The sequence below is a fragment of the Salvelinus alpinus genome, chromosome 3, assembly GCF_045679555.1.
Source record: "Salvelinus alpinus chromosome 3, SLU_Salpinus.1, whole genome shotgun sequence".
Taxonomy (NCBI): Eukaryota; Metazoa; Chordata; class Actinopteri; order Salmoniformes; family Salmonidae; genus Salvelinus; species Salvelinus alpinus.
In genome coordinates this window covers 51,312,173-51,338,919 of record NC_092088.1, presented here as the reverse complement: position 1 = coordinate 51,338,919, position 26,747 = coordinate 51,312,173, and the positions used below count along the sequence as shown (strand labels likewise).

At 42.2% G+C, this 26,747-nt stretch overlaps 1 long non-coding RNA gene across 2 annotated transcripts; it reads left to right on the top strand.

Moving 5' to 3' along the window:
* The first annotated feature begins 2,553 nt into the window (after positions 1-2,553).
* On the top strand, positions 2,554-25,839 carry LOC139570905 (uncharacterized). 2 transcript variants are annotated; one of them, XR_011674191.1, is made up of 5 exons: positions 2,554-2,936; positions 3,917-4,042; positions 4,165-4,302; positions 22,587-23,594; positions 24,659-25,839. It is a non-coding gene; the product is annotated as an uncharacterized lncRNA (long non-coding RNA). The 2 variants fall into 2 exon arrangements; XR_011674190.1 differs by lacking the exons at positions 22,587-23,594; positions 24,659-25,839 and having other exon boundaries at positions 2,564-2,936; positions 4,165-5,451.
* The last annotated feature ends 908 nt before the right edge of the window (positions 25,840-26,747 follow it).

The window sequence follows — 26,747 nt, the reverse complement described above, 5'->3', positions numbered from 1 at the left end:
AACCAAGCAGTGTCAAGCTGCAGCTTTCTGTTCTTTAATTACAGTGTCGATATGCACTTGAATGGTCTCCTAGTCTTGCACTCACACACATAGTATACAGTTTAGCAATGTCCTTCTCTTTGAATTACCATCGGAGTAGACACACACCTAACAAGCCATCTCTAAGTCATTGATTTAGTTCCAAAAGGAGACAGATATTAAACACCATCATACAACGTAGTTAGATCCTATATTCTGTCTACTGTATACTATAAAACCAAGTGATTAGGATCTGAACATATAACTAAACACTTTTGGGTAACGTGTTAATTTAGAATTTCAATGGAAACCTGTCATAGTGTTTAGATTGTAAACACCAGAACATGTTTATTCGCTGTAACACTTTCTAAACACATGAACATGTTTTAAACACTAAACACTGGAGGTGTTGTTTTAACATTATAGGGTGTAAAGCCATATTTGCATATTTCCCAGCATGCCTTTCGAGTGAAGGTGAGAGACACCCACACATGACTGTGTTTGTTAGTGACAGAGACATAATTCTTGCATTCAATAACTTGTATTCCTGAAGCCTTCACCAAGTGACTGCTTGAGTGAAGGTGTTTCAACTAAAACTAAACCCTTCATGACCCCATTAAAATATTCATATGACCTTTAGTTATGGCCTAGTTGTCCTCAACATTGTGGTCTGAAATCCCTGGCTCATGGGCCACATCAGACCTGCAAGTCACAATACACTGGTTTGTGAATTGATTAGTAATTCCCATCGGAATCCAGCCAGAGGGAGGATATCCAACAACTGGAATATCTTATCACCCACAACCTGCACTCAGAATGAGTGTTATGGTAATAGACTAAATAAATAAGACTACCTAAACCATCTAAACTAGAACAACCATCTCAGTATCAGGTGCAATATATCCAACCCCTTACAGATTGGAAAAAGTCCAACCCCTTACAGATTGGATTAGTTTAGAAAAATGTAAGTTATTTATCTTTGTATAAACTCAGCAAAAAAAGAAACGTCCCTTTTTCAGGACCCTGTCTTTCAAAGATAATTCATAAAAATTGAAATAACTTCACAGATCTTCATTGTAAAGGTTTAAACATGGTTTCCCATGCTTGTTCAATGAACCATAAACAATTAATGAACATGCACCTGTGGAACGTTCGTTAAGACACTAACAGCTTACAGACGTTAGGCAATTAAGGTCACAGTTATGAAAACTTAGGACACTAAAGAGGCCTTTCTACTGACTCTAAAAATCACCAAAAGAAAGATGCCCAGAGTCCCTGCTCATCGGCGTGAACGTGCCTTATGTATGGTGCAAGGAGGCATGAGGACTGCAGATGTGGCCAGAGCAATAAATTGCAATGTCCGTACTGTGAGACACCTAAGACAGCGGTACTGGGAGACAGGACCGACAGCTGATCGTCCTCGTAGTGGCAGACCATGTGTAACAACACCTGCACAGGATCGGTACATCCGAACATCACACCTGTGGGACAGGTACAGGATGGCAACAACAACTGCCCGAGTTAACACCAGGAATGCACAATCCCTCCATCAGTGCTCAGACTGTCCACAATAGGCTGGGAGAGGCTGGACTGAGGGCGTGTAGGCCTGTTGTAAGGCAGGTCCTCACCAGACATCACCGGCAACATCGTCGCCTATGGGCACAAACCAACCGTCGCTGGACCAGACAGGACTGGCAAAAAGTGCTCTTCACTGACGAGTCATGGTTTTGTCTCACCAGGGGTGATGGTCGGAATCGCGTTTATCGTCGAGGGAATGAGCGTTACACCGAGGCCTGTACTCTGGAGCGGGATCGATTTGGAGGTGGACATGACCCTAGTATGACAATGCCACCAGCCATATTGCTCATTTTGTGCGTGATTTCCTGCAAGACAGGAATGTCAGTGTTCTGCCATGGCCAGCGAAGAGCCCGGATCTCAATCCCATTGAGCACGTCTCGGCTGTGTTGGATCCGAGGGTGAAGGCTAGGGCCATTCCCCCCCCCCCAGAAATGTCTGGGAACTTGCAGGTGCCTTGGTGGATGAGTGGGGTAACATCTCACAGAAAGATCTGGCAAATCTGGTGCAGTCCATGAGGAGGAGATGCACTGCAGTACCTAATGCAGCTGGTGGCCACACCAGATACTGACTGACTGTTTTGATTTTGACCCCCCCCTTTGTTCAGGGACACATTATTCCAATTCTGTTAGTCACATGTCTGTGGAACTTGTTCAATTTATGTCTCAGTTGTTCATACAAATATTTACACATGTTAAGTTTGCTGAAAATAAACGCAGTTGACAGTGAGAGGACGTTTCTTTTTTTGCTAAGTTTAGTATACGATCAAATAATCAATCAATGTGCATGAGGAAACATAGATTTTAAAACAAACTATTCTAAAAGTCAACCAGCAACAAAGTATGCTGGAAAAAATGATAATGAGGCCCCTCCCACATATTTTTCACTCAGATAGTTAACAGAAATGATCTCAACACAGTTGAATAATAACAACACCATGAGATTGAAAATAGTTATTGAACCAAATGTCGCGTTCAGTTGTGCTTAAACGTAGGTAAGGTGACAGACATTCCTAACACCAGGGGCAGAGCCAGAGGGGTGTCCGGGGTGGCACTGGACACCCCTGACATCTGTTTGGCCACCCCGGGTGCCACCCCAAAATTGAATTCGCTACTGGCAGTTTGACGCTGATTGACATCTCATTTCACCTCTTGTTGAAAGAAGAATAAAGTTTGATGTTTAGCGGCGCATTTTTCAAATTGAGAAGGAGGAAGAGAGAATATTAACGTTGGTTTGCGAGATACAGAATAATAGGATTGAGAAGAACATACAGAAGAAGAAGAGAGAATATTTCCACAGCTCCATTAGCTCTTTTTGTGATTGGCGAAAGCATCATATTTGAAGTAAGTTTTAAGGTTAAGCATCGGGTTTAGGTTTCCTGAACAACTTTTACGAAAGTTGAGTCGCTGTATAAGTTAACGTTAGACCTTTGGCTCCATTAACAGACAGTTAATCAGATAAGGAATATCGGTTCCCAACATTATGTTTACATCTGTGCTAGTAATAAACGCATATGCAGTGTGGTGTCGTAAGTTACAGTATACGAATGTTTAGCTAATGTGGGGTAACTAGTAGGCTACAGCTGCCAGTGTTCAGCAAGTTAACATTCAGCAATTTAAAATCCATTAACTCAGTTAGATTTTCGTACTTGAACTCAAAACGAACAATTGTTATTATCAATCTGTTGACGTTACTCAAAAGATTACCACAATTTGCAGATAGCCTGTTTGCTATCGTAAAGGTGTAAGAAATTATAGTTAGCTAAGTTACTTACTGCAGAGTAGAGCTAGCCATGATCTAACTAGTCATTTAGGCTGGTAGATGATTTTAAGCTACAGTTATGATAATGGGGATTTGTAATTAAGATTGAGATTGGTCTAAAATGTGGGTAATTGGATGCTTAGATGTAACCATAAACTGTCTTATTTTTGCATAGGGTCAAATAAACATGAAAAGAAAGGGAGAGATATCAGACTTCTTTTTAAAGAAGCACAAACAGGCAGATCAGGTGCAAACAGACCCCAGCCCTTGCATCACCACCGGACCCCAGAGCAGCTCCCTACCTGAGGCTAGTCAGAGTCAGTGTGGTCAGACTTCACAAGGACCCTGTCTACCACCACCAGGTCAGAGCATCTACCAGGCAGTCAGTCACATGCCCAGTTCAGAATGTAAGTTTAGCTTCAGCTTGTAATAGATGATTTTGTCAGATTAAGCCTCACTTTAAAATGTTGGTTGTTGATTCATCTGTGTTCTTGTTTTGATGGCTGTGGCATTTTTACTGTGATTATACACTAAGGATTCTTGTGTTATTTTAATGTAATAGTATCAAGGGATGACACAGAGACCTCTAGCTCTGAGCACGACAGTGAGCCAGAGCTACCAGGAGATGTCATCGAGCCCCTCCCAACTGCATCAAGCACCAGATATGCTGTTCCAAAAGGACCCAATGGTAGGCCAGACCTATACTTTAAACTACACATTTTATTTAGCTGCTGTTAGTATCTAATATTGTGGATCCCTTAATTATACATTTCCATAGAGATATGACACATTATTTAACGTGTATTTCAGACATTTCAAGATTCAGAGAAGAGGGTCCCTCCTGTACAGCCGTGTTTGAAAACATTTCCCAGAACACAGCATGGTACTAGGAAAAGGGCTTTCAACAGCTCCTAGTATAAGGACAATTCTTGGCTGCTTGAATATTCTGTAAGTCAAGATTCGACTTATTGTTTCGCCTGTAGGCATTTTTCTCTGCTCAATACACCTTAATCTGCCTTCACATCTCAGTCAGGTTTTTGTAACTGGAAAAAGGAACTGTTTAAAGATCCTGGGTTTAAGCTCCATTTGAAGGCAGAGCATCATATCAATGCTATGTATGCTTGGAATCAGCATAAAAGGCTATTGACAGCAACTCATCAATGTTAGATGTCATAAATGAGGACCGGAAAAAGAAAGTGGAGGAAAACTGTACTTACATTAAAACAATTGCAGATCTGCTCATATTAACTGCCACTCAAAATATAGCGCAGAGATGTCATCGAGAGTCTGATGACTCTCACAACAAGGGTAATTTTTTGACAATCTTAGAAGAAATAGCAAAGCATGACCCTCTCATAGAGAAAATGATGCATGCATGTGGTAATGCTAAGTACACAAATCCAGAACAAAGCTCTTCAGGGCTTAGCTGAGATGGTACAAAGTGAAATAATAAGAGAAGTAAAAGAAAGTGAAGTTTGTAGTGTAATTGCAGATGTAACCAAAGATTTAAAGAAAAATAACAAATGTCTTCAGTTGTGAGGTACTATTACAATGGGGCCATCCACGAAAGCTTTTTACACTTTCAGTCAGCTGAAAGCTTAGATGCAGCAGGTCTCACAGAAATGATAATTGATTGCCTTGAAAAACGTGGTCTGGACTACAGAAATAATCTTCTGGGACAAGGCTATGACGGTGCTTCCGTCATGAGCGGAAAGCATTCTGGTGTTTCTGCACGGATTCAAAACAGTGCAAGATGTCACGACTTCCGCCGAAGTCGGCTCCTCTCCTTGTTCGGGCGGCGGTCGACGTCACCGGCTTTCTAGCCATCGCCGCTCCATTTTTCATTTATCCATTTGTTTTGTCTTGTTCCCTGCACACCTGGTTTTCATTCCCAATCACACATCATGTATTTATTCCTCTGTTGCCCCTCATGTCTTTGTGTGAAATTGTTTGTTTGTTACTTGTAGCCCATATTTGGCTGGTTAGCACCGGGTCTGTGTTTGGCCCGTGTGTGTTGGTTTTTGTACCATTTCGTGTACTTTGGAAGTATATTGCTATTTTCATTGGATATGAATAAAGTGCGCCTATTATCACCCATCTCTGCTCTCCTGCACCTGACTTACCTTCAACCAGTAGCGCACACCGTGACACAAGATTTGCATTTTATGTGCACTGTAATGCACATTGTTTGACTTTGGTTCTTGTCGATGTTGTAAAATCAGTGCCTGTGTCAGTTAACTTCTTACGGCTGAGATCCCGTTAACGGGATTGATATGGCAACAGCCAGTGAAAGTGCAGGGCGCCAAATTCAAACAACAGAAATCTCATAATTAAAATTCCTCAAATATACATGTATTTTACACCATTTTAAAGATAAACTTGTTGTTAATCCCACCATAGTGTCCGATTTCAAAAAGGCTTTACGATGAAAGCACACCATCTGACTATGTTAGGTCAGTACCTAGTCACAGAAAAACACAGCCATTTTTCCAGCCAAAGAGAGGAGTCACAAAAAGTAGAAATATAGATATAATTAATCACTAACCTTTGATGGTCTTCATCAGATGACACTCATAGGACTTCATGTTACACAATACATGTATGTTTTGTTCGATAAAGTTCATATTTATATCCAAAAATCTCAGTTTAAATTGGCGCGTTATGTTCAGTAATGTTTTGCTTCCAAAACATCCGGTGATTTTGCAGAGAGCCACATCAATTTACAGAAATACTCATCATAAACATTGATAAAAGATACAAGTGTTATGCATGAAATTTTAGATAAACTTCTCCTTAATGCAACCGCTGTGTCATAAATTCCTTTGTCTTATATAAATAACATGAATTCCTTTGTCTTTAGAAAGGAAAAGGAACGCAGCTACCTCTCACGGGTGCGCGCCTGACTGAGCTCATGGCGTTCTGCCAGACCTCTTACTCAATCAGCTCTTATTCTCTCCTCCTTCATAGTAGAAGCCTGAAACAAGGTTCTAAAGTCTGTTGAAATCTAGTGGAAGCCTTAGGACGTGCAATATGACCACATAGACACTGTATATTGGATAGGCAAAGACTTGAAAACATACAAACCTCAGATTTCCCACTTCCTGGTTGGATATTTTCTGGTTTTTGCCTGCCATATGAGTTCTGTTATACTCACAGACATCATTCAAACAGTTTTAGAAACTTCAGAGTGTTTTCTATCCAAATCTACTAATAATATGCATATCTTAGCTTCTGGGCCTGAGTAGCAGGCAGTTTACTCTGGGCACCTTATTCATCCAAGCTACTCAATACTGCCCCCAGCCATAAGAAGTAAACCTTTTTGCTCTCCTGCAGAAGCTTTATAACTTTGTATCTGGCTCGTACGTTCATCTCAAGTGGCTTGCAGTTCAGAAAGAGCTGTGTCCACAGCAGTAGCCCAGGGAACAACAGAGACTTACGGATGTAAGGTGGGCATGCAGATACATGGCATGCCGTAATCTGAGGGACAGGCTTCCAGCAGTTCTGAGATTGCTACAGGATAGTGGTGATAGATCAGTGGAGGCAAGGGGCCTTCTTTCTCAGATAGATTTACATTTCATAGGGCTTTTGGTTACCTTTTGGTAAAGTGTTTGGTGATGCCAAATGTCTTTCTGACATGCTCCAATCAAGCTCTCTTGACCTAGCAAGGGCTGTGGATCTAGTAGGTGCCCTTACAGACACATTATAGGACTATAGAAGTGAGGGTTACTTTTGAGAACTATGGAAAGAGGTTGAACAGATTGCAAAGCAATGCAAAATAAGTGTACAAACAGTGTGTAAAAGACAGCCTAAAACAAGCTTAAGATTTCACAACTCATTGTTGATGAGCACTGTAGGACAGAAAGATTGTGACCAAAGTGATGGTGAGAGCTTCCAAAGAGCTATCTTTTATCAAGTGCTTTGTGCTTGACAGTCTCATAGCTGAGCTGCAGAGGCGTTTTTCAAAGAAGAATTGCGAGATAATGCAAGGGGTCAAGTCTCTCAAACCAAAGAGTACAACATTCTTGAATGAGGAGCCTCTGTTTGCCTTTGCTCAGACCTTTGAGTCAGATTTAGAGGACCTCAAACATGAGGTTCACCAAACCAAGCGGCTTCTTGATAGGAGAATGAAAAGTGGACGGGACAGACCGTCTACTCTCCTTGACTTAGTTGTGTTTCTAGAACCTTATAAAGAGGTCTTCCATGAGCTATTTCGACTTTGTAAGATTTATGTTGTTACACCAGTCAAAATCAAATCAAATCAAATGTTATTAGTCACATGTGCCGAATACAACAGGTGTAGACCTTACAGTAAAATGCTTACTTATGAGCCCCTAACCGACAGTGCAGTTTCAAAAAATACGAATAAGAATAAGAGATAAAAGTAACAAGTAATCAAAGAGGAGCAGTAAAAAATAACAATATATACAGGGGGGTGCCGGTACAGAGTCAATGTGCGGGGGCACCAGTTTGTTGAGGTAGTATGTACATGTAGGTAGAGTTAATTAAAGTGACTATGCATAGATGATAACAAAGAGTGGCAGTGGTGGGGAGAGGGGGGCAAAGTGAATAGTCTTGGTAGCCGTTTTACTAGATGTTCAGGAGTCTTATGGCTTGGGGGTAGAAGCTGTTTAGAAGCCTCTTGGACCTAGACTTTGCGCTCCGGTACCGCTAGCCATGTGGTAGCAGGGAGAACAGTCTATGACTAGGGAGGCTGGATTAGGTCTTGATTAGGTCAATTCCCAAACTTTTCTTTGCTATTAGTTAACATAATATATATGAGCATAAAAATGATACCTTAAGTTTGTAATATTGATGGGCACCAAAATGATTTTTATTTTTCACGTCCATTTCTGCTTGATACTGTCACGCTCGTCTGGCGAAGAAGGAGTGGACCAAAGCGCAGCGTGGTACGTGTTCATAATATTTTAATAAATTAGAACACTTGAACAAAAATAACAAAGAGACAAACGAACAGTTCTGTAAGGTAATTAAACTAAACAGAAAACAACTACCCACAAACCCAGGTGGGAAAAAAGGCTGCCTAAGTATGATTCTCAATCAGAGACAACGATAGACAGCTGCGTCTGATTGAGAACCACACCCGGCCAAAGACAAAGAAATAGAAAACATAGAAATAAAGAAACTAGAATGCCCACCCTCGTCACACCCTGGCCTAACGAAAATAGAGAATAAAAACCTCTCTATGGTCAGGGCGTGACAGATACCTGGTATGTCAAATTGCAGTGTGTTTTTTGTACATTTCCATTTTTTTGTAAATAACCTACGCAATTTAGGTAACACACAAATGCTATCTTATCCCCTTGGTGCGTGAGCTTTATTTTCTGAAAATATTTTGGATGTTCAACACTTAGACTCAGATTATTAATATATAATATACAAGTCTCTCCAGGATGTGAGTACTGTGTGTGTGTGTGTGTGTGTGTGTGTGTGTGTGTGTGTGTGTGTGTGTGTGTGTGAAATTGAGCTGCAGTTCCGAGGTAGAGACACTGTATGTTAAAGAATTCTAGTGAAGTAATCCTTTTGGACCACACTATCTGCCACATTGAAGGACTCCGGGTTAAGTGAATTATCACTTCTACCTTTATTCAGCAATCATAGGATTCATTCATGCTCCTTAGATGCCAGATTAGGCTTACACACTCATTTTCTGTCATGGTCTATGGACCCCCTGAAGTAGCCTTGGCCACCCCCTGGCCACCCCATGTAGAAACCCCTAGTTCTGCCACTGCCTAACACTGATCTGAATAAAAGGCATGGAAAGTCACATCCATTTTTAATGACTAAATACACTCTAAACAGGATGATGGGAAAGTAAACACTAGTGTTTAAAATTTGAACACTTAGGAGATATAGGTGTTCTCCTGATTGGAAACGGACTGGAAAAAGCTGACTATCATGTTTACATGACTATTATGACTACATGGAACTCTAATCCACATCAGGTAACTGATGCAAGCAGTAGAATCAGATTTAAGAAACAGATACAAATATACCTTATGGAACAGCGGAGACTGTGAAGAGACACACACAAAGATACAGAAACACGCATATGCACACAAGCGCTAGCACATGCACTCTACACACACACACGTACATTGTAATATTGTTGTATGGTGGTATTATACATTTTGTATTGTAGATATGTAGTGGTGTAATAATTTTATATGATGTATTGTTTTATATTTTGTTTTTTATGTAATGTAAGTGCCGTTTGTATACAAATACAAGTAATCGTGCATTCTAAATGCCTGTGATTAAGATGAGAACACTTATTGGCTAATCTAAATGCCTACTGTTCATGTTTTAAACATTGACATTTAAGTTATGAACATGTTTCATGGTTTTACAGTGTAACAGAATAGGTTTGGATGTTAGATGTTTGGCAGAGACCTGGGGTGCTGTCTTGTTGGCAGGGCCTTGTGCCTCAGTATGTTGGTGACTCTGGGTCTTAACGACAGACTAAACGAAGCGGGCGCTACTGCCCCCTGGATAGGTCATTACCCGTCCGTGGCCAAGAGCTAAACTGGAGCAGGGCTCTTTAAAGAGGGGAGCAGGTGTGTTTCACCATAGGGGCTGGACCCAGCCCAAGACCAAACAGCCTTAACAGTCTTTATCTCCTTCATAATGAGGCCATGGTCTCCAGTCTCCACAAACCCACCCTAACTCAGCCCAGACGGGCTAAGGAAGGAGGTGTGGACACGCCAACCCTCTCTCCAGTTAAATGGTGACAGCACCAAATGACCTGCCTCCCATGCAAGTAAATTACAATAGAATGCCATGAATACTATTATGCATGGTTACAAAGACTTACAGGCACCAGTCAGTCAGAGATGTTCCCATCTAAGCAATTATTCAAGGAAGTTTTCAGAGAAATGTCTATGGAGCATAACCTCTCCACATGCTGTTATTAGAAGGTACAATTAAGAAACCAAGATCCAATGTTAAATAACCTGTTTCTCCAGTTTACCTGAAAATGGTCTTGCATTAGGGAGTGTGTGTGTGTGTGTGTGTGTGTGTGTGTGTGTGTGTGTGTGTGTGTGTGTGTGTGTGTGTGTGTGTGTGTGTGTGTGTGTGTGTGTGTGTGTGTGTGTGTGTGTGTGTGTGTGTGTGTGTGTGTGTGTGTGTGTGTGTTATTGTCCCTCTCTTCTTTCACCTGTCTGAGTGTGCTCTCTGGTATGGTCCCCAAAGTCTTCTCAGCCCTGTCAAGCAAGTTGAACTTGATCAACATCAAACAGCATAGCATTCAAAAGTATTAGTGTTCCCTGTTGATGAGCGCTCTTGCTATCACAAATCAGTCCCTGAGCTACTTCATAATTTATGTCTAATTCATCAGTGCTGTCTACTTGCACGCACGCAGGAACTAACACATGTACACACAGCCACATGCACACACATCCACCAACGCAACACAAGCAAGCACCCCTGCAATCTACGTCTTAGCCTTTGTTTATATGTAATGCAATCTTCCTGCCATCCAGGACCTCTATACCAGGTGGTGTCAGAGGAAGGCCCCCAAAAAATGTCAGATTCCAGCCACCCTAGTCATAGACTGTTCTCCCTGCTACCACACGGCAAGCGGTACCGGAGCGCCAAATCTAGGTCCAAGAGGCTTCTAAACAGCTTCTACCCCCCAAGCCATAAGACTCCTAAATATCTAGTCAAATGGCTACCCAGACTATTTGCATTGCCCCCCCCCCCTTCTCCACACCACTGCCACTCTCTGTTGTCATCTATGCATAGTCGCTTTAATTAACTCTACCTACATGTACATACTACCTCAACAAACTGGTGCCCCCGCACATTGACTCTGTACCGGCACCCCCCTGTATATATTGTTATTTTTTACTGCTGCTCTTTAATTACTTGTTACTTGTATCTCTCATTCTTATCTGTATTTTTTGGAACTGCACTGTTGGTTAGGGGCTCATAAGTAAGCATTTCACTGTAAGGTCTACACCTGTTGTATTCGGCACATGTGACTATTACAATTTGTTTCCATTCGTTTTCTTTTAGCATGATTTTATCACAAATTTGTCAACGTGTTTAATCTACAAAAATATAACTTGATTTCTGAATGAATGAGGCCTGTACAAAGAGTAATACTGTATATTGAGGACAATTGGGCTTGAACACAGTGGATCTAGATTATTGCATAGATCCAGCAGCTCTTGTGTTTTCTGAGCGTCCTGGGGTGTGAGTCCTTGGGTGTGAGTCCTGGGGTAGCCCCATGGTGCCTTGACCCCTGACCTAGCGTGGGCGATCCCACCAGATGTGGAGTGTGTGCTGGGAGGGAGTAGAGGGACGTCTCAGTCTCATGCAGGGAGGCCATGTCTCCCCATTCTGCCACAGAGAGCATGGCCAGAGGGGCTCTGTCAGCACTATTATCAATCATACCCTCTCTCCTTCTCTTGCTTTCACTCTCTCACTTTCTCTCTGTCCTTCTCTGTTTCTCTCTCTCTTTCTTGCTTTCTCTCTGTCCCTATAATGCTCTCACTCTCTCTCTCTCTCTCTCTCTCTCTCTCTCTCTCTCTCTCTCTCTCTCTCTTTCTCTCTCTCTCTGTCTCTCTGTCTCTGTCTCTCTCTCTTTCTCTCACAAACTCTCCTTTTTCTTTAACTCTCATTATTTTACTAATATATTTTAAAGAGTGTCATAGTATGTGCTGATGAAGCAGACAATGATCAAATTCATTAGATCTCTTATAGAAAATCAGAATAAAAGTTTATCACTTGGATCAAGATACAGTGTGCCTGCCAGTCTGTTGTAGTGTTTTCTCTGACACATGGCTCTTTGAAGGCCCCGGGCCCCTCCTCATGACAAAGTCTCACATCTGCAATAAGGGCAAATGCGTTACAGGCAGCGGAACAGACAACAACAAAATAAACAACATACCTGGTGTGGATCTCCTCCAATTCCGGCCTGCCAGTCTGGCTTTGGTGCATTTTTAAAACATCACTAGCTAATTGAAGCCGAACGCTCCGACTGACACATTTGCATGGGGTTGTAGGCTGCGGAGCAGCTGGTATGCACCAGTACGACTCCGGCTCAACCAGTCCCTCCGACTTCATGTGTAGCACTTAATTGGTTCCCAAGGCAAGAATGAAATATTTAGCTTGCACATGCTTTAATGCGATTGATTTTGATCTGACAGCTGTGCCTGTCCCATGCGAGGGGAGAGAGAGAGAAGGCAAGGGGCTGTCTGGGCTCTTTGCTCCTCTATAGCACAACGTTGTCACGCGCTCAACCACACACAAACAACGCCATGGTCGTAGTGTAAAGGATCATTCATAGGTGCCATATCATATGCTATCAACTCAAACATTTGTCTAACGTGTAGGCATGACCTGTGCCCATAGCTTAATGCAAAGTAAAGGTTGCAATCACGCTATGTTAATCCATACATACATTTATGCTTTCTCCAGACAAACAGTATGCACAATTTTGTGACTGCAGTAAATGTGTGCACTGCACACTGACCTATCCCACCTGGACAAGATAAATACCCACAGTATGTAAGAATGCTGTTCATTGACTCCAGCTCAGCCTTCAGCACCATAGTGCCCTCCAAGCTCATCACTAAGCTCAGGGCCCTGGGTCTGAACCCCTCCCTGTGCAACTGGTTCCTGGACTTCCTGGCAAGTCGACCCCAAGTGGTGAAAGTAGGCAACAACACCTCCTCCAGGCTGATCCTCAACAGGGGGACCCACCGGGGTGCATACTCAGCCCCCCCCCCCTGTACTCCCTGTTCACCCATGACTGCATGGCCACGCACGTCTCTAACTCAATCATCAAGATTGCTGACAACACAACAGTGGTATGCCTGATTACCAACGACGATGATACAGCTTACAGGGAGGAGGTGAGAGCCCTGGTGGAGTGGTGCCAGAAAGAACCTCTCCCACAACGTCAACAAAACGATTGAGTTGATCGTGGACTACAGGAGACAGCAGAGAGAGCACGCCCCCATCCATATCGATGGGTCCACAGTGGAGAGGGTCAAGGACTCTGCTCTGAAAAAGCCTGGGATTTTATTGACGATTTCAATCCATTTTGGGAGTGACCACAGTTCCTAAAAAGGGGTGGCCTGCACCCAAGCAGGAGAGGAGTTTGGATGCTGAGTGCTAACATTGAAAAGGTACTAAAAAAGTGAACAAATATCAGTCCTCGCCCGAAACCGGTAACCCTCATTGAGTATTGAATTAATCTACGTCCTTGTTCGAGGCATAGGCCAAATGGCACAGTTCTAAGAAGTCTTGTATCTATTGCATTTCAAGCCAACCCAATGGCTATTTCATATAGAGGGTTACATACTCAACATAGCATGTTTGTTTTAGAGCCTTGGACTGATTCATGTAAATGTCAGAAGTTTGATTTTGAAAATGGATCTTAATGTAATTCTGGACATTTTGATAATTACTGACACTTGGTTAAAAAAAAGTTTGTGCCAGAATCTGATGTGTCTCTAAATAGATATGATCTTTTTAGATCTGACAGATCTGGCAGAGGTGAGGGTGTCACCATATTCATAAAGAACAACTTGAATGTTGCTGTGTGTATTACCACCGCTATCCACAAGCAATTTGAATGTCTTGTCCTAAATTTGGGCCTTGGTAATAATGCCCAACTAACGTCAGTGGAGGTTTATCGCCCTCCCTTGGCCCTCCCAAATGCTCTTAGCAAATTGTCTGACTTGCTATCTAACTATGCTAAATCTTAAATATTAATATTGGGTGATCTTAACCTGGATTGGTTGATGCCAGAATCAGATAGACTGAAAGATACTTGTATTGAGAAAACTCAACCGACCCAACTTAAAACACCCTGAAAAATCTACTATTTTGGATATAATTCTGACAAACGCACCTCAAAAGTATACAGCCGATGGAATCTTTGCTTACGAGCTCAGTGACGATTGTCCCATTGCCCCCATTAGAGATACTAAGCTACCAAAATCCGATAATTGCATTATCACAAATAAAGACATTTCAGAATATTCAATGAGCAACATTACCTGTATGACCTGGGATTGATGATTGGGAGGATGTGTCCTCAATCTCTGATTTGAACCAGGACCTTAAATGTCTTACCTCTCTGTTTAATTCTATTGCAGATAAGCATGCCCCATATAAGAGATGAAGGGTAAAATATATAACTCATGCATGAATTGTCTGAAAGATTTCATTAAAGAATATCAGCTTGGGCTAAGGCTAGATTGAAAATAAAAAACTGAAAAATCACATTTACGTAAGAATTCAGACACTTTACTCAGTACTATGTTGAAGCACCTTTGGCAGCAATTACAGAATTGAGTCTTCTTGGGTATGACGCTACAACCTTGGCACACCTGTATTTGGGGAGTTTCTCCCATTCTTCTCTGCAGATCCACTCAAGCTTTGTCAGGTTGGATGGGGAGCGTCGCTGCACAGCTATTTTCAGGTTTCTTCAGAGATGTTCCATCGGGTTCAAGTCCGAGCTCTGGCTGGGCAACTCAAGTACATTCAGAGACTTGTCCCAAAGCCACTCCTGCGTCGTCTTGGCTGTGTGCTTAGGGTCATTGTCCTGTTGGAAGGTGAACCTTCGCCCCTGTCGTGTCTTTGGCTATGCCGGATTAAGTGTTATGACATGCTATTCTAAAAAAAATACTTTCTCCGTAATTAATATTACCTGATTGAGCTAATCATGTAAATGTAATTAACTAGAGAGGAGGGGCACCACGAACAAATATTTATAGAGCTGTTATCTTCCGAATAAACTCTTAAAGACCTAATAATATTTTACATCAATAGCAGTCAATATTAATCGTCATCTTATTTCAGTCTCATCTGAAAGTTGTAAATTCTTGGTTATCTTCACGAACCCTGGCTAACAAGTTGAATCAGCAATACAAAATTGGGTTTAATTATTTATTTACTAAATACCTAACTAAATCACACAGAATTACATATACACGGAATAAATCATACCTTGATTACAAATTACGTCATAAAGAAAACGTCCCTAGCGGGTGGAACAGATATGACAGTTGTTACACAAAAGAAAAGGGGCTAGGTTTTAGTGAAAGAGCGGGAAGACTGAGGAACAAAGGGCGAAGCTGTGCTATCATAAATACAATATCTTATGCATTCTAAATTACCGCCCATTTGGAAAAGGAAAATGCAATAAATATTTACTCTAAGCTGCGCTTCAGGAGGTTGGTGGTAGATGGAAGGCCGTGTTGCCCAACCGGATCCGTTGTCCTTTGAAGAATGTCTGTTGCTGCGCTGAGTGGTAGACTGGATACTCTGTCTGTCCTAATTTACGTTTGCAGCTGCTGTTGCTTACAACGTCTAGGAGGTATCACTTCTATAGTCAATAAGATTTCAAAGTTCATACCAGTCGCAACCAAAGCTCATGCTGAGGTTGGTTTCGTTCGGTAGTGATTACCTGAACCATTCTGACATCGGATCGTCATCCTATTGTACCCGGAACAGAAGGTTAATTCTTTGTCAATGGCTTATATAGTGGAGGGAGAGGGGTGTGTCTGAAAAGTTTATAACCCATGTCTCTTCACAGGGGCGAGCCACTGGTTGAGCAGAGGCCCAAACTTATGAAAACCCAAATCTCTCATTTGGAAGCTAAAATTACATTTAATCTCTTCACAAATAATTTCATATTCAAACATTTGAATTAAACAACAATTCCATGTGAATCCGATACCTCTGATGTTTAGACTTTCCACAGTAGAGTTTATGTCATTCTATCATTGATGAGAATGTGTCAGAGGGCAACCGAACTGACATAATATACCTTAACTTCTTATGGCTGAAGGGGCAGTATTGAGTAGCTTGGATGAAAGGTGCCCATATCAAACGGCCTGCTCCTCAGTCATAGTTCCTAATATTTGCATATTATTATATTACATATTACATTATATTATATATTATTAGTATTGGATTGGAAAACACTCTAAAGTTTCTAAAACTGTTTGAATTATGTCTGTGAGATTAACAGAACTCATATTGGCAGGCAAAATCCTGAGTTGAAATCAAAACAGGAAGTCAGAAATCTGAGCCTGTGTGTATTCACCAGAGTACCTAAAGAAATCCACTTGAGCTATTAATGATGTTGCACTGCCTTGGGGTTCCACTAGATGTCAGCAATCAACAGAACTAAGTCTGATGACTCTAATGTGAAGGGGGGTCGAATGAGACAGAATTTAGTATGAGGTCCCATGAGGTGACCATGCATTCAACACGCGCGTTCACGTGAGAGGCAGCTGTGTTCCATCTCTCAATTGAAGTCGTTATAGTTCTCCGGTTGGAACGTTATTCAAGATGTATGTTATAAGTACCACCACATATGTTCAGTTGGTCGGATTACCAGAATATAGTTCATTTTCCCCCAACTTCTGATGTTCCCAGAATCTCTATGTTAACCAAAGGGGCTTCTAATGTCACATCAGTAGAGTAGGGAGAGGAGCGGGGGGGGGGAATTATGACTGTCATAAACCTACCTCCAGGCCAACGTCATGACACCCCAGTCGGAGGTCCTGAGCGCTCTGGAGCAGGTTTTCATCAAGGATCTCTCTGTACTTTGCTCCGTTCATCTTTCCCTTGATCCTGACTAGTCTCCCAGTCCCTGCCCCTGAAAAACATCCCCACAGCATGATGCAACCAGCATGCTTCACCATAGGGATGGTGCCAGGTTTCCTCCAAACGTGACGCTTGGAAGCGCGTCAAGAGTTCAATCTTGGTTTCATCAGACCAGAGAATCTTGTTTCTCATGGTCTGAGAGTCTTTGGGTGCCTTTTGGCAAACTCCAAGCGGGTTTTCATGTGTCTTTTACTGAAGATTGGCTTCCGTCTGGCCACTCTACCATAAAGGCCTGATTGGTGGACTGCTGCAGAGATGGTTGCCTTCTGGAAGGTTTTCCCATCTCCACAGAGGAACTCTGGAGCTCTGTCAGAGTGACCATCGGGTTCTTGGTCACCTCCCTGACCAAGGCCCATCTCCCCCGATTGCTCAGTTTGGCTGGGGGGCCAGCTCTAGAAGGAGTCTCGGTGGTTCCAAACGTCTTTCATTTAATAATGATGGAGGCCACTGTGTTCTTGGGGACCTTCAATGCTGCAGAAATGTTTTGGTACCCTTCCCCAGAATCTATGCCTCGACACAATCCTGTTTCAGAGCTCTACGGACAATTCCTTCGATCTCATGGCTTGGTTTTGGCTCTGACATGCATTGTCAACTGTGGGACCTTACATAGACAGGTGTGTGCCTTTCGAAATCATGTCCAATCATTTGAATGTACCACAGGTGAACTCAATCAAGTTGAAGAAACATCTCAAGCATGAAAATGGCGCCGGAGAAGAAGGCAGACGCTTTACATGCCCCCAACCGATTGTGTTTTTTTAATGTTTATTTGCGTTGTTTGTAACTGATTTTTTTACTTATTTTGTACATAATGTTGCCGCTACCGTCTCTTATGACCGAAAATAACTTCTGGACATCAGGACTGCAATTACTCACCACAGACTGACAGAATCCTTTTTTTCCTTTAACAAGTCTGATGAGCCCGACGCGAACGATATACTGCTTTCTCAGGAACAGGCCCAGATCCCCGTGATTTGCGTGAAGAGGAGGTGGAGAAAAAGGGTCCGGAGGTGGGCTGCCTTCTGAGAATTCGTAGGCGATCGAATAAACCCCCACTTCCTTCCATTCTGACCTACGTTGAAGATTAAACTACCAACGGGACATTCAAAACTGTAATATCTTATGCTTCACAGTGTCATGGCTGAACGACGACATACAACTTGCTGGTTATAAGCTGCACATGGCAGGCTAGAACAGCGGTGTCTCGTAAGACAAGGGGCGGCGGGCTATGTATTTTTGTAAATAACGGCTGGTTCACGATATCTAAGGAAGTCTCGAGCTATTGCTTGCCTGAGGTAGAGTATCTCATGATAAGCTGTAGACCACACTATCTACCTAGAGAGTTTTCATCTGTATTTTTCAAAGCTGTTTTACATACCACCACAGTAAGAGGCTGGCACTAAGACAGCATTGAATGAGCTTTATTCCACCATAAGCAAACAAGAAAACGCTCACCCAGAGGCGACCATCCTAGTTGCCGGGGACTTTAATTAAGGGAAACTTAAATCCGTTTGACCAAATTTCTATCAGCATGTTAAATGTGCAACCAGAGGAATAAAAACTATGGACCACCTTTACTCCACACACAGAGATGCATACAAAGCTCTCCATCTCCCTGAATTTGGCAAATCTGACCATAATTCTATCCTCCTGATTCCTGCTTACAAGCAAAAATTAAAGAAGGAAGCTCCAGTGACTAGAACACTAAAAAAGTTTTGCTAGCACAGACTGGAATATGTTCCTGGATTCTTCCGATGGCATGGAGGAGTACACCATATCAGTCATTGGTTTCATCAATAAGTGCATTGATGACGTTGTCCCCACAGTGACCGTACGTACATACCCCAACCAGAAGCCATGGATTACAGGCAACATCCGCACTGAGCTAAAGGGTTGAGCTCCCGCTTTCAAGAAACGGGACTCTAACCCGGAAGCTTATAACAAATCCCACTATGCCCTCCGACGAACCATCAAACAGGCAAAGCATCAATACAGGACTAAGATCGAATCGTACTACACCAGCTCTGACGCTCGTTGGATGTGGCAGGGCTTGCAAACCATTACAGACTACAAAGGGAAGCACAGCCGAGAGCTACCCAGTGACACAAGCCTACCAGACGAGCTAAACTACTTCTATGCTCGCTTCGAGGCAAATAACATTGAAACATGCATGAGACCACCAGCTGTTCTGGAAGACTGTGTGATCACGCTCTCCGCAGCCGGAGAGCCGCTCTCCGCAGAGGATGTGAGTAAGACCTTGAAACAGACGAATTACCAGGACGTGTACTGTGAGCAAGCGCTGACCAACTGGCAAGTGTCTTCACTGACATTTTCAACCTATCCCTGTCCGAGTCTGTAAAACCAACATGTTTTAAGCAAACCACCATAGTGCCTGTGCCCAAGAACACCAAGGTAACCTGCCTAAATGACTACTGACCCGTAGCACTCACGTCTGTAGCCATGAAGTGCTTTGAAAGGCTGGTCAAGGCTCACATCAACAACATTATCCCAGAAACCCTAGACCCACTCCAATTTGCATACTGCCCCAACAGATACACAGATGATGCAATCTCTATTGCACTCCATGCTGCCCTTTCCCCCTTGGACAAAAGGAACACCTATGTGAGAATGCTATTCATTGACTACAGCTCAGCGTTTAACACCATAGTGCCCTCAAAGCTCATCAATAAGCTAAGGACCCTGTGACTAAACACCTCCCTCTGCAACTGGATCCTGGACTTCCTGACGGGCCGCCCCCAGGTGGTAAGGGTAGGTAACAACACATCCTCCATGTTGATCCTCAACAGAGGGGCCCCTCAGGGGTGCATGCTCAGTCCCCTCCTGTACTGCCTGTTCACACATGACTGCATGGCCATGCACAACTCCAACACCCGATGACACAACAGTGGTAGGCCTGATCACCGACAATGAAGAGGGCACGACAAAACTTATTCCCCCTCAGGAGACTGAGAAGATTTGGCATGGGTCCTCAGATCCTCAAAAGGTTCCACAGCTGCACCATTGAGAGCATGCTGACTGGTTGCATCACTGCCTGGTATGGCAACTGCTCGGCCTCCGACCGCAAGGCACTACAGAGGGTAGTGCTAACGGCCCAGTACATCACTGGCTTCCTGTCATCCAGGACCTCTATACCAGGCGGTGTCAGAGGAAGGCCCCAAAAAATTGTCAAAAACTCCAGCCACCCTAGTCATAGACTATTCTCTATACTACCGCATGTCAAGCGGTACCGGAGCGCCAAGTCTAGGTCCAAGAGACTTCTCAACAGCTTCTACCCCCAAGCCATAAGACTCCTGAACAACTAATCAAATGGCTACCCAGACTATTTGCATTACCACCCCCCACCTCTCTTTTACACAGCTGCATCTCTCTGTTGTTATCATCTATGCATAGTCACTTTAACTTTAATAACTCTACCTTCATGTACATATTGCCTCAACTAACCGGTACCCCCGCACATTGACTCTGTACCTGTACCCCCCTGTATATAGTTTCGCTATTGTTATTTTACTGCTCCTGCTTTAATTACTTGTTACTTTTATTTATTGTTCTTATCCGTATTTGTTTAAACTGCATTGTTGGTTAGGGGCTTGTAAGTAAGCATTTCACTGTCAGGTCTACACCTGTTGTATTCGGCGCATGTGACTAATACAATTTGATTTGATCAATGTAAACAGGATGCCCCTGAGCTCAGTTTCGAGTCACATAGCAAATGGTCTGAATACTTATGTAAATCAGTTTTAAAATTATACTTTTTTACAAAAATGTCTTAAAACCTGTTTTTGCTTTGTCATTATGGGGTAACGTGTGTAGATTGTTGAGGAATGGTTTTTATTTAATACATTTTAGAATAAGACTGGAAGACTGGAATGTGGAAAAAGTCAAGGGGTCGGACTACTTTCCGAATGCACTATATATACGTAGGTCTCTGGCATTGCTCTTTTTGTTATTTCTTTATTTTTTGGTTAAATTTTTTTTTGATTATGTGTGTGTTTTTTTATGTGTATAGCTAGGTATTTCTGAATTGTTGGAGCTAGAAACACAAGCATTTTGCTTTACCTGTGATATCTATACCTGTGATATCATCTGCAAATCTGCGTACGTGACCAATAAACTGCAAATTGATTTTAGAAAGTAATATGTCATGTGATCTGAACATCACTTTAACAGCACTTATCCAATGTGCACTCATCATGAATCCACTATGCTCACAGAATATACTGTTTACAGTGAACCAAACATCCAGTCAAATTGGATTAGTCTAATTCATAGTAGAAATTAGCTATGCAAAGCAATGGCATGGGGATGGCATACATGATAGAAACACATTAAATAGGATACCATGCACGGAATCCAAACCTGAGCCCCTCCCCCCTGTCAAATATACTAAGCTGCAAATGACTTATAAATGGATATATCCTTAGTTTAACCGCAGCGATTTCCTCCACTTCATCCCACCTGTCAAGCTCCCAACGTCACAGGCTAATTCTTTATTTCGTGAAAGGGCATTAGGGGGCGAATTATCTAATTTAAGTACATTGGGCAGAATAAAAGACTAATTAAACCCCATATTTTTACATTATTAATTTTGGAGCTTCACTTTTAATAAATGTGAAATGACAGGCCTTCCATTTATACTCACCCTCTCTTCCAAAAAGGGAATAGAGTCCAGGGTAAAAAAGATTTTCAAAAGAACAGTTATGAGAAACGACATTATGTTTTGGCGAGTAATTGTTTATTTATTACTGTGAATTGAATTATGCCCTAAATTAATTTGAGGGGATCGCCAGAATGAGGCATACTTATACTAGGAAGGTATGAAGAGCATTGTTTAGGGTACTGAAGTGATTGAGAGACAAATTAATCAGGACACGTACAGCCGTGAATGCGACCTTGTTATCGCCATTCATTCTACCTGGAGAGGCACCTGCATAGTTTAATGATGTGCCCCATTTCCACTCACCTCTGTATAAACCCTCTATGCTATTTTAGCAGCGTCATCCTTAATGGTCCATCCTGTCCTCTAATCTGATCATTAGGAACATGACCTCATTTTAATGTTCTGCTTAATTATCTGGCTGGCGAGTAATGGAAAATCTGCAATGGATTTCAGCAAGATTTCGTCTAATTCCTGTAGAGTTTACTGTATGGTACAGTAAGTTAAAGAGGGGGAAAGTACGTAGGAATATGCTCACTGTAGTCGTTCAACGCCTTCAGCGTTAGTACTTATTGTATAATGTCTAGACAAGAGGCTGGAGGTAAAATAGTGAGCCACAGTTGATTTGAATGTCGACTGAAATATGCCAAAGATTATTTCTGAATTGTATTGAAAAGGAGGTGGGTGGATATTGTAAACGCCCAATGAAGGAATAGTTATTTTTGTGCAGCTATGGTCCCTAAGGTTTCTGCATCCTTGTATCTACAAATAGGAATGAGTCAGAGCATAGTACAGTACAGCGTAAGTTTGTAACGTAAGTAAAACAAATACAAAAAGTACAATTTTATGTTTTTTATTTTACATTAGCTGACCCCTGCATGGAAACAGATCTATTTTTCTCGGGTTTCAGGAAACTCTTGGAAGGCAAAAGCAACATCCTGAGTTGGTGAGGAGACAGGAGAGGTGCTGACACGCCGACAGGCAGGGGATCCTGGGAAAAGCCACAGACAGGAAGGGGCTGACTGACTTTGACCCCTGGGGTCAAGGCTGGGGGTTCAGCAAATGAAAGATGTTTCCAAGCCACACTAACTATCGTATCGTTTCACAGGAGAGAGGCTGGGAATGTGCTGGGAAATGTGGGAGATCTTTTATTGCTTGTTTCTTTTGTTTTGCTCTGTGTATCAGAACGTGTTAAGCATCAGAGCTATATTTAATATAACTGTGTATTGAATGTCCTTCAAATTGCATTATAGTTAACTGCACTTCTATCCATTCACCAATAGAAATACTGCAATACCTGATTATGCAAACTTTGAAAAGACAGAGACAATGTCAAAAGAAACTGTAAGGCAAACTATACCTTGCACTAAGTAATTAGATAGACAAAAGCACATTATGTTACTCTCTTGCTCTGTGTTTTGAATGGGGGTGGAGTAAAGTAAAGTTTCTTTACTTTTTCAGGGCTATTGGATAATTCTCTATAGGCCTTTTACAATGAAACCAAATTGGGTGGGAGCTTGTCCTTTCCCCAGTCAGGCAGAAGGACACATAAATCAAGGCGTCTATCGTTTGTCACCCCCCCCCCACCCACCCCCCTCTCTCTCCGTTTCTCAGCTGAGGCCAACCACGATCCAACCCAGAGTTTTTTGGGTCCAAACTTATCCATCAAAACCAGCGAGTGGCCGCCAGCCGGCTACAGCCCCAGCGATCGATGGGTGTGATGTTCGCTCCCTCTTGGCCCGTGTGTGTGTGTATGTGTGTGTGCCTCCCTCCACATGGGATGGGGAAGAGGAACCTCATTTTTGCTGGTTTTAGCCCCGGGGCACTACTGTGATTTTACCCTGTGCTCCTGGCCTGACGTCATTAAAGATGTATGATGATGGATACAACGAAGTCAAGCACACGGAGGTGGTTGGAGGTGGGGAAAAACCTTGCTTGTTTTTTTCCTTCTTCTTGTTTCTAGGATCACACAAATAATATATCAAGACTGTTTAAATGTAGAAATGACAATGGGATACATGTGAGTAATCTTTTCGTGAATCTCATAAGAAGAAAAAGTCAGCTCGTAATGGTGAGACGTAATTTGGCCAGTTGGTGGTGCTGCAGTTACAGTGATTGCCTGTGTTGTGTGCTCAGAATCAGTGGAAGCTTGGCTGTAGCAAACTGGCCTGACAAAATGTGGAGTAACCATGCACATTTAGATTTTAATATGAAGGATCAATATTTTCTCTCTCAAAACATTTACAATCATTACAAAGAATATGTGTTGACATCACCAACACAGGGCTTTTATGTTATGGCTCTATTCAATGCATGTAGCGGATATTCTGCGTTACAGCACGAGTGAAATTTAAAGGCAAAGTTCCCTCATTAGCAGAGACTGCATTCATGGTAAAAGCTGCAGATGTCGGCTAAATAGGACATTTTCTTAAAATGTTTAGCTCGCTATCTGTACCGCCTCCTCCCCTTGTTCTCCTCCAACTTTATGGGTTGTGGGGTTATTCATGAAACTACATCCACTGTTTTCTACCAAAGTGGATCAATGTACGTCTCCTATGTAACATGCATGTCAACAAACCACAAGAATGAGTAAATGCTATAAATTCTGGGTTTTGTCATATAGTTTGGAGACAGTGTGTGTGTGTGGGGGGGGAGGGGTGTTTGGGCTGTGCCTGTGAGGAATCAGTGAAAGGAAAGACGGGGGGACCAATTTGACAGCTGTGCTCCTCTGGTTCAAAGTTCATGTCAGATCCTCTATGAGCCCAAGGTAAAATGTTTCACAGGGGCAGAACCAGTCTGTGAGTATCAGTTGCCGCAATAGCTAACAGGGTGGCAGTAATAGGACCTCAATCATGTGTCAGCACCTAAAAAAAAAATCTAACAACATTCTCCTCCAAAACAAGAAGAAAAGTAAATCAATCTAAGGTGTGATATACATTGCAAACTCTCTCTCTGACCCCCCCCTCTCTTCCCTTTCTCCAGTTTCTAGTGACAGCCTGTCTTAATGTCTGTCCTGTGTCCCTTGTGGGGAGCGGGATCCGGCCTGACTAGAAGGCCTTGCAATAAGCCTTTATCAGCCAAGCCCACACAGTACCAGGGGGCCCCGGTCTCCTCCAACAACTCATGATGTGGAGGGGAGATGGACAGAGCTCCGTGGTCCTCTGGTCGAGCATCAGAACAGGATTCAGCCCATTGTGCCATTCAAATTAAGCAGGACTCAAAAGGGAGAGCGGAAGCTGTTGTGCCTGTGTTGTCTTGTGTTATTTTAACCAGCTTAACTCAAGCCTCTTCATGGACGAGTGTGCTGCATGCTGTTGGATGCCGATGATGATAAGTGGTGGATTGTATGTTAAGACTGCTAAGCTGTTGGGTTGGCTGAACTGGGTTGCTGGCTCAAGTAGCTGTTGTTGTTCCTGATTTTGGCTGAAGTTGAACTGCTTCAATAGGTTACCAAGGATTTTCCACTGGAAATCGCTGACTTGGCTGTCCATGTATACTGTCTCTTCATGTGACCATAGGGACTTATGTCTATTTCATGATGTTTTCAGAAAAAAGAAAAAAGAAAGAAAGAAAGCAGAACAACAACAAAAAGTTCAGGTGCTTATTTCAAGTAATATCAAAATAAACCCATGGCATGGATGTCTATAATGTCCTTTTTACCAGTTAGAACGCTATGGTCGATATCTTCAATGCCTATTTTATTTTTAGTGTTCCATTAAATGTAGACTGCTCTGTTGGCAACATATTAAAAATGAGACCTGTCCCCACTTTAATAATGATGCCAATAACATCTTAATACATGCTGCAATAAACATACAGGCAAAGATGAAATATGTTTCTTTTTGTCTTGGTATAGAAAACATGCTATCTCGATGCAGCAAATAATCCCCCAGTAAAACGGAGCGGCTCTGTCACTGCAGAGTACTTGCTCTGTTTCCCTTTGAAAGCTGTCTGTTTAATTTTACTCCACAGTCCTCGGCGCTGTAGCTATTAACTGCCTTCATATGTCAAGTCAGTGACACCTCCTCCATTCTCCTCTGTTTGTTTAAGTGTTTGCTTCTGTACTTGACGTGTTAATAGCTTAATAACCTAATCTGGCAAATAATGGCACCTCGCCACAAAGGCTGAGGCCAAATGTATACAAGGAAGGCGGTAATGTATGATGACAGTAATCTAAATACAAATTTATTTAATGGTGTCGTCTCATTTACAGTAAATCTTCACTTCTTCCGCAGACAACTGGTGCTCTGTAGACAGTCAGACTTCCTCCTCACTCAGCTGTCTCATTACACTGACTTTCAAGTAGGAGATAGAGAAAGAGAGAGAAAAGAAAGAAAGACCTCGACAGGAGACAGAGAAGCATTGAGAAAGCTTGCAACTTTCAAAGCCATTTTCTCCACTATTGTTCATGGTAAGAGAGGAGTGAAGAAGCAAGGGAAGTTGAGGTACACAGCGGTTTCAAAAAAGTCTCACATTCTTTTTGACAGATGTGGCGTCAGCTTTGCAGTTTAATTAAAAGGAAATGGAGGTGATGATTGCGACACAGACGTGATCTGCTATGATAATATATTTATTATCATCAAGATGACTGTCATTAAGGATGTGTCAGGGAGCAATTCATTCTGGGATTCGAGGTCCTGAGCTGTCAAGTGTGTGATGCTGTGGCTGTCAGAAAGGAAAATGTTGTAAGAATGATTTGACTATGCCAGTCACAATTAATAATTTGTTCAGAAATTAAGATTGAGCCCTAAATAGAGTTTTGATGTTTTCTTTGACCAAAGCACAGAGCAGTTAAGCCTCACATCAATGATGAGTAATGACTATGTTCGTCTGAGGACCAGAATACAATTCCAAAGACAGTGCGTAATTTCCATAGTTTTGTTTGCAATATTTTTGTGACTGTCAATTGTATTTATAAAAGTCTATTACTAAACTATTGAAGTTAAGGAGAGACATGTCTAAAATATTATGAATGAACAGTAATACAATATGAATTTGAATACTGAAAATAACAAGTATATAACATTTTCACCTTAAGTTTAAGACATTTAGAAGCAATCCTACTCTCCTT